This window comes from Podarcis liolepis (genome assembly GCF_965112155.1).
Source record: "Podarcis liolepis genome assembly, chromosome: 10".
In the NCBI taxonomy this organism is placed as follows: Eukaryota; Metazoa; Chordata; class Lepidosauria; order Squamata; family Lacertidae; genus Podarcis; species Podarcis liolepis.
The window spans coordinates 4,398,497-4,406,225 of record NC_139562.1 but is presented as its reverse complement, the minus strand read 5'-3'; positions in this window follow the sequence as shown (position 1 = coordinate 4,406,225).

The following is a 7,729-nucleotide window of genomic DNA, read 5'->3' as shown; positions in this document are numbered from 1 at the left end:
ACGCGGCTCTACCGGCAGCCTCTGCTTTCCCCTGAAGTCCCGACAAGGTTTGCAAGGTTTGCAAGCAGAGGGAAGGCTGTGTGCTGCTGGGGTGCTTTTTGGGGGTGGGGGGAGGAGCCACACTGCTCTGCCTACAGCCTTTGCTTTCCCTTGAAGTCCCGACAAGGTTTGCAAGGTTTGCAAGCAGAGGGAAGGCTGTGTGCTGCTGGGCTGCTCTTTGGGGGTGGGGGGAGGAGCCACACTGCTCTGCCTACAGCCTTTGCTTTCCCCTGAAGTCCCGACAAGGTTTGCAAGGTTTGCAAGCAGAGGGAAGATTGTGTGCTGCTGGGGTGCTTTTTGGGGGTGGGGGGAGGAGCCACACTGCTCTGCCTACAGACTTTGCTTTCCCCTGAAGTCCGGACAAGGTTTGCAAGGTTTGCAAGCAGAGGGAAGGCTGTGTGCTGCTGGGGTGGAGGGTGGGGGTGGGGAGCAGCAAATTGCTGTCTCTCAGTGCCTCCTAATTCAACTGCAAAGGATTGCCTAACTGGATTCTGAGCTCCATTTGAAGTTTAAAAATAGTAAGTTTGGGGATTTCTTCAAGTAGCAGTTTTGGGGAAATAGTCATAAATACATGCAAAGCATCTCTACAAACCAGTAATAGTAATTTCAGCTAAAACTGAGCAGGTATCTGGCTCAGGAACAGTTTAAACTGCACAGCTATAACCAGACATCCTGTGTGTGTGGACCATGTTCCTAGTAGCTAATCTTTACTGCTGAAAAGAGGCTCTGATATTCCACTCCAACTCTATAATTCATTATACAAATTCTTACAAGTACAGTCCACCTATACTAAAACAAAAACATTGTGTTCTCTTGGTATTGAATGGAAGCTATTTATCTGCCCTCTTTTCCTCCTCTGTTCTTTGCTCAGTCACTCCATTTTAAATCTTCCTTTCAAAACAACCATGCCTGTTTTGAGAAAACTTCAGAGATTTAGGAACTGGAGCACAATCATTTGATCTTTAGCTTCACAGTATTTTCATATTCTTTTGGAAGCCGCCCAGAGTGGCTGGGAAGGCCCAGCCAGATGGGCGGGGTATAAATAATAAATTATTATTATTATTATTATTATTATTATTATTATTATTATTATCATCATCATCATCATCATCATCATCATCTTTTTGCTGTTCCTCCATACTCCAAGCACTTCTCATTTGCACAGCCCTGGTTTCTCTCCCTGACTATTAATATTCTTGATTAATAACAGTAAAATGCTCAAATTTTAGTTTTTGTGACTGCTGCCAATACTGACTTCCCAGTGATAATGAAAACAGCTACATTATAATGGAATGTGTCCTTTTTCCATTCTCATCATTATATACCATGGCTCGCTTTAAAGCAGCAAAGTGGACAGGAGCCACACACTTTGCTGTTTTAAATAGTTTAGTACAAAATTTGAGTCAGATTTTTTTTCTTGTTTTCCTGCTCTAAAAACTTAGTGCGTCTTTTGGTCAGGAGCGTCCTATGGAGCGAAAAATACGGTATCCCCTTCCTCAGAAGATTCAAACACCGCTCTCCATCTGTTGCTATCTCTTTCCGCTGCCCAATCTCCCCAGTCGGATTCCTCTCCCTCGGCTTCCCCTCCTTCCTCCTCTTCTGAGGCTGGCCACCCCTCAAACTCTTCTTCATCCTCCGTGGTGCCAAATTGCTCTCCCCAGAACCTTCCAAGGGGTTTTGGCTTCCTTGGGAACCTGCTATGAAACTCCTCCTGCAGATACTCATCCCTGATCTCTTCCGCAGGAACCCAAGCGTTTTCCGACTCTGGTTCCCCTTCCCAGGCCACCAAATATTCCACCCTTCTCCCTCTCCACTTTGAATCAAGGATTTCCGCTGCCTGACCACTGAATTCCCTTTCCTCCACCTGTGGATGCCTGGGGATTTCTCTTTCTCCTCCCTGCAATTCCCACCCCTCCCGGTACGGTGAGAGCAAGGACCTGTGGAACACCGGGTGTAGCTTCATGTTGGTGGGCAATTTTAGTCTAAAGGTCACCGGATTTACCTGTTGCGTTACTTCAAAGGGTCCCAGTCGTCTTGGCTGTAATTTCTTACACCCCCCCTTGAACGGTAACCCTTTGGTTGACAACCACACCTGATCTCCAACCCTTATAGTCTCCCCTTCTCTTCGGTGCTTGTCTGCCTGCCTCTTGTATACTTCCTTAGCCCTCTCCAGGTTGACCTAAAGTTGTTGGTGTAAAGCTTCCATTTCTTCCACAAATTGTTCGGCCGCCGGCACACTCCACCTCCCCTCCCCCTCCCCTGGGAAGGCCCTGGGGTGACACCCGTAATTGGCCATGAAGGGACTCATCCCCGTGGACACATGTTCAGCGTTATTGTATGCAAATTCGGCCAGCGCTAGCTTTTCCACCCAATCGTTCCCCCTTTCGTTGACGTAGCAGCAAAGGTACTGCTGAAGTACGCTATTAGCTCTTTCTGCTTGTCCGTTGGTCTCCGGGTGTCTGGCCGTCGAGAAGCTCACTTCGATGTCCAGCAGGCCCACAAGCTTCTTCCAGAATCTGGAAGTAAATTGTCTGCCTCTGTCGGACAAAACCCTCAAGGGGGCGCCATGCAACCTGAAAACGTGATCTATAAACAGCCTAGCTGTCTCCTCTGCTGTCACTGCATGCGAGCAAGCAATAAAATGGCACATTTTGGTCATCAAGTCCACTACCACCATGACTGCTGTTTCCCCCCTGGACTTGGGTAAATCGGTCATAAAATCTATGGATACCACCTCCCATGGCCTTTCCAGGGTGGGTAAGGGCTCCAGTAACCCCGCAGGTGGTGCCCTCTCCCCTTTAGCCCTCTGGCAGCGCTCGCACCCCCTTACGTATTCTCTAACATCTTCCCTCACTCTTGGCCACCAGAACTGCCTGGTGACTAGCAACATGGTTTTGTGTTGACCAAAATGTCCCGCCGTGGGGTTATCATGTAATTGTTTGAGTACTTTTCTCCTCAAGTCCCCTTCTGGTATGTACAATGCTCCCTTATAGTACAGCGCCCCCTCCTTTTCCTCAAAACCCCCCTGATTTTCTTCTGCGTCTCATATCTCCCTGATTTTAGTTTGTGCGTACTCGTCATTCCTCGTCAACCCGGTTAGTTCTTGTCTCCCTATCAACACTCCCCCCCACACCCATCGGTCCTCGGGTATCACATGTCGTGCTTCTGGCTCTCCCTCTCCTTCCACATACTCTGGTTTATGGGAGAGGGCGTCTGCCCTGACGTTTTCTTTTCCGGGCACATACTGAATTTCAAAGAAGAACTTGGAAAACTCCTGTGCCCATCGCACCTGTCTTTGGTTGAGAACTCGAGCAGTCCTCCAATATTCCAGGTTTTTGTGGTCCGTGCACACCTGGATCTTGTGCTTCGCGCCTATCAGAAAATGTCTCCAACGTCGAAAGGCTTCATGAATTGTCAGTAATTCACGGTCATACACTGTGTAGTTCTGCTCTGACTTGTTCAGCTTCCTAGAAAAAAAGGCACACGGCTTCCGCTCTGATCGATTTCCTGGCTGGAGCAGCACGGCTCCGACCGCTCTGTCTGACGTGTCTGTTTCTACCCTCATAGGTTTCTGCAGATCCACGTGTAAGAGTTGCTCCTCCGAAGCGAACACCCTCTTTAGCTTTTCAAATGACTCCTGAGCTGCTGCTGTCCATTCAAACTTCTTCTTGCTGCTGAGACAATCAGTTATGGGTGCCATTAGGTGGGCGAAGTTCTTGATGAACTTTCTATAGAAGTTTCCAAACCCCAGGAACCTCTGCACGTCCTTTCGGGTCTTGGGAGCCTTCCATTCTAGTACCGCCTGCACCTTGCCTGGGTCCATTGCCAAGCCTTTGTCCGACAACCTGTAACCCAGGAACTCCACCTCTCGGGCGTGGAATTGGCATTTCTCCAGTTTGACCCACAGCTGGTGCTCCTGCAGCCTTTTCAGCACTTCCCTGACATCTTTTACATGCTGCTCCTCATTCTCTGAGTAGATAACCACGTCGTCCAGGAAGGCCATGCAATTCTTGTACAGCAGGGACCCCAGCACGTGGTGCATGAATGCTTGAAATGTGCTGGAGCCCGATCGTAATCCGAAGGGCATCACGAGATACTCAAAGGCCCCCAGAGGGGTGAACATCATGGTTTTCCATTCACCCCCCTCCCTCATCCTTATCAAATTGTACGCCCCTCGAAGGTCCAACTTAGTAAAAACCTTCCCTTTCCTTACCCTGGCCAAAATGTCATCAATCCTGGGCATTGGGAAGGTCACTGGTTCCGATACCCGGTTGACGGACCTATAATCTACGACCAAGCGGGGCTCCTTGGAGTCTCTTTTGTCCACAAAGAACACTGGACTGCCCCCCACCGCCCTTGATTCACATATAAAGCCCCTCTTCAGGTTCTTGTCAATGAACTTCCGCAACTCCTGCATCTCCCTGTCTGACATGGCGTACAGCTTACCCACTGGTAACTGAGCCCCTGGGAGTAGGTTGATCTGACAGTCAAAGGGCCTGTGAGGGGGTAGTCTATCTGCCTCTTTCTCGCTGAAGACTTCTTCCAGGTCTGCATACTGAGGTGGTACTCTCACTTTTTCTCCCACCGCCATCCCTGCCACCCTGGCTACTGCCATCCTTGGGGTTTCCCCTTCGTGGCAGTGCTCTACGCAGTGAGCTGACCCAAAGGTGACTGTCCGCTGGTGCCACCCCACTACTGGATCGTGCAGTGCTAGCCAGCTCATTCCCAGTATGATTGGTGGCCCTGCTAATGTGGCAACGTGAAAGGCAATTGTCTCAGTGTGTCTGGAGACCCTCATTTTCATGGGAGGGGTCTGGTGGGTCACTCCCCCCCCCAAGAGTTCTCTCCCATCAATGGTTGTTACTTGCAGGGGGTGTTCGAGAGGCACCACCTGGAGTTGGTGTTCTAGTGCAAAATCCCTGCTAAAGAAGTTGCAAGAGCTGCCAGAATCCAGCAATGCCTTCACCTTAATAGGGTGTCCGTTGGGGAGTTCTAACACCACCTCTATGGCTATGGCTGCCCGGGGGGGGGTCTGGTTTGGGCACCTTCACTGGTTGCTCGCCTGGCTGCTGTGCCCGCTCTCCTGCAGCCAAGCCTTGCCGTTTCCCTGCTCCTGCTCTCCCCCAGCGGCCCCCACCATTCCTTGCCACGCCTTTCTCTGAGGGCAGACTCTGGCAAAATGTCCCGGCTGTAGGCAGAGAAAACACTTCCTGGTCGTTTCCCCCTCTTTCTTGCAAACCTCGCCGGAGTTTGAAACCCCCCGCGCGCGCACTCCTCCAATTTCCATTGGTTCCGCGGGCGGCGCAGGCGGTGCAGGTGGCTCAGGCACGTCTGGAATGCGATTGTCATGCCAACGCTCCGCTCTCCCTTCCCGCCTTTCCAGAGCACGCGCCTCTTGGCGTACTCCCACAGCAAGCGCCATTTTAGTCAGCTGGTCCATCGATTGCGGGCAGGGCGGGCGGGAAAGTTCATCTTTTACCCAAGAGGATAAGCCTTCCTCAAATAGCATTTGCACTGGTTCTGAACCCAGTTCCCACCCGAGTTTGTGGATTAGCATGGCAAATCGTGACCAGTACTCTCTCACTGATTGGTTCCCTTGTTTGCACACCATCAGCTCCTTGCATGTCACGCTTTGCTCCACATCACTTGAGAACATATGGTCCATGGCGCTAAAAAATTTCCTCAAGTCCTTTAAGGCGGCATTCTCCGATGCCATTAAGGGCCTAATCCATTCTCTGGCCCCGCCTTCCAGGTGCCCTATCACAAAAGCGACCCTCCCCCCATCGTCTACAAAGTCCTCATACTGCAGGTCCAGCGCATATTGCACTTCTGTCTTAAATGCATTATAGTCTCTGGGGTTGCATGAAAACTTCTGCACTAGTCCCGGTACCTTCCTTGCAATGGGGTGGGCTTCCCCTGGGCATCCTGAGTCCACCTTTCATCCAGCCGCGCCGCTAGTATAGCCAGTTGCTACTCCAACTCTCTGTTTCTCTCTTCGAGCGTTGGTTCCTTCCTGGCCCCCTCTCCGGCGCCTGCTCCTCCAGCTTGACTCATGACGCTGCCTCTGCTGCTCTCCGCACAAGCAACAAGGGACTGACGGATTGCTGTAATGGGAATTGGGGTTGCTTGTGCGTAAACTGCAAACTGCTCCAAGCTAGTCGTATAGCTAAAACTTTCCCTGGTTTGACAGCCCTTGAAACGCGACTGTCTTAGTCACTGGCAGAATCCATCAGTGGGCGGGATCTAAATTTCTTCCAACATAAAAGTTGCTTGACTCCAAGTCTCCTCCTAGATTCTCTGCGTGGAAGCCTTCTGCACAGCGTGGGCGTGCCAAGCGGAGGTCCTGTGCTCTCTCCGCTGATTTCACTGGAAGAGTTTCTGAGCCTCCCCTCCACCGTACTCTCAGCTTCCCCTTTCTCCCTGGTGTCCCCTGGATTTCCTTCCCCCGTGGAAGCTCTCTCTCTCTCCTTGCTAGTTCCCTCCCCTGCATCACTGGAGTGTCTTACCTCTCCTCTTCCCTCTGATGGCAGTTCCCTGACAAGTTACATCTTGGATCTTAGCTCCGGGGAGACAGCACACTTCCCGAGACATCTTGTCAGGCCCACAGATCACTGCTTCTGTTCCCCTCAGTAGGGAATCCCCTATCACCACTACACGCCTCCTCTTAGGTTTGGTCGGGGTTCTTCCATGAGCTGTCCGTTCCAACGTCGCCTGCACATTCCCTGAGGACTGACTTTGCTGCTCGTCTTCATATACCTGATCGACTGTAATGAGGGAGAGATCCTCAAATGGGGTCTGGTCTTTGTCTTCGATGCTAGGGGAGAGGACCTCAAAGCGATTGTGTATTTCTAAACAATCAGAGCGAACCCTGGGCCTTCTACTTCTTTGAGTCACATTTCTCCATATATCTGGCTCCTGTGTTGGTGAACTAGCCTTCTTCTCAGGGGAGTCCCCTGTCACCTCCTTGGTGGAGACGGTCTGCTCTGTTGCTTCCAAGAAGAGCTCCAGCTCTCTAATTCTTTGGAGCGTAGCTACACGTTCCTCCAGTTGCTGGACTTTGTCTTCTAAGAGGGCAATCAACATGCAATTGCTGCAGGTAAAGCTGCCTGCAACCTTTGACGTTTCTGTGCGCACAGCGTCACCGCAAATGGATTCTCCATGCCCTTATTTCTGCTAAAAGGCTGATGTTAATTCCTTGAAAAGATAATACTATGGCTGCCTTTGATCGATGGATAGAAGATATGACAGTTCTTGCAACATATGAATGGATTGCTTTTAGCTGCAGATTTTGTATGGATAAATACAACCATATGTGAAATCCATTAATAAAGCATATAATGTCTTGATAATAATTTTACATTTATTGAATTAATTGTATTCCTTATATACATATATACTCTATTGTATTGTTTATGGTAATTTTATCCCCCCCCCCTTTCACATTATTCATGTTTCCTTTCTTTTATATTATTTTTCCAGTGAACGCTTATAATAGGATATAAATATTAAAAATTGTATACATTTATTCTCATTATCATATCACATTCTCCCCTGCTCCAAGATTGAAAATATTCAGTTAATAGAAGGTTAGAAAGGAAGAAAAAGGAAGAAATAATGATGATGATAAAAAGTAAATTAGGAAGAATTACAGACAAAAAACAGGCCAAGGGATCACATTCATACCCTGCTG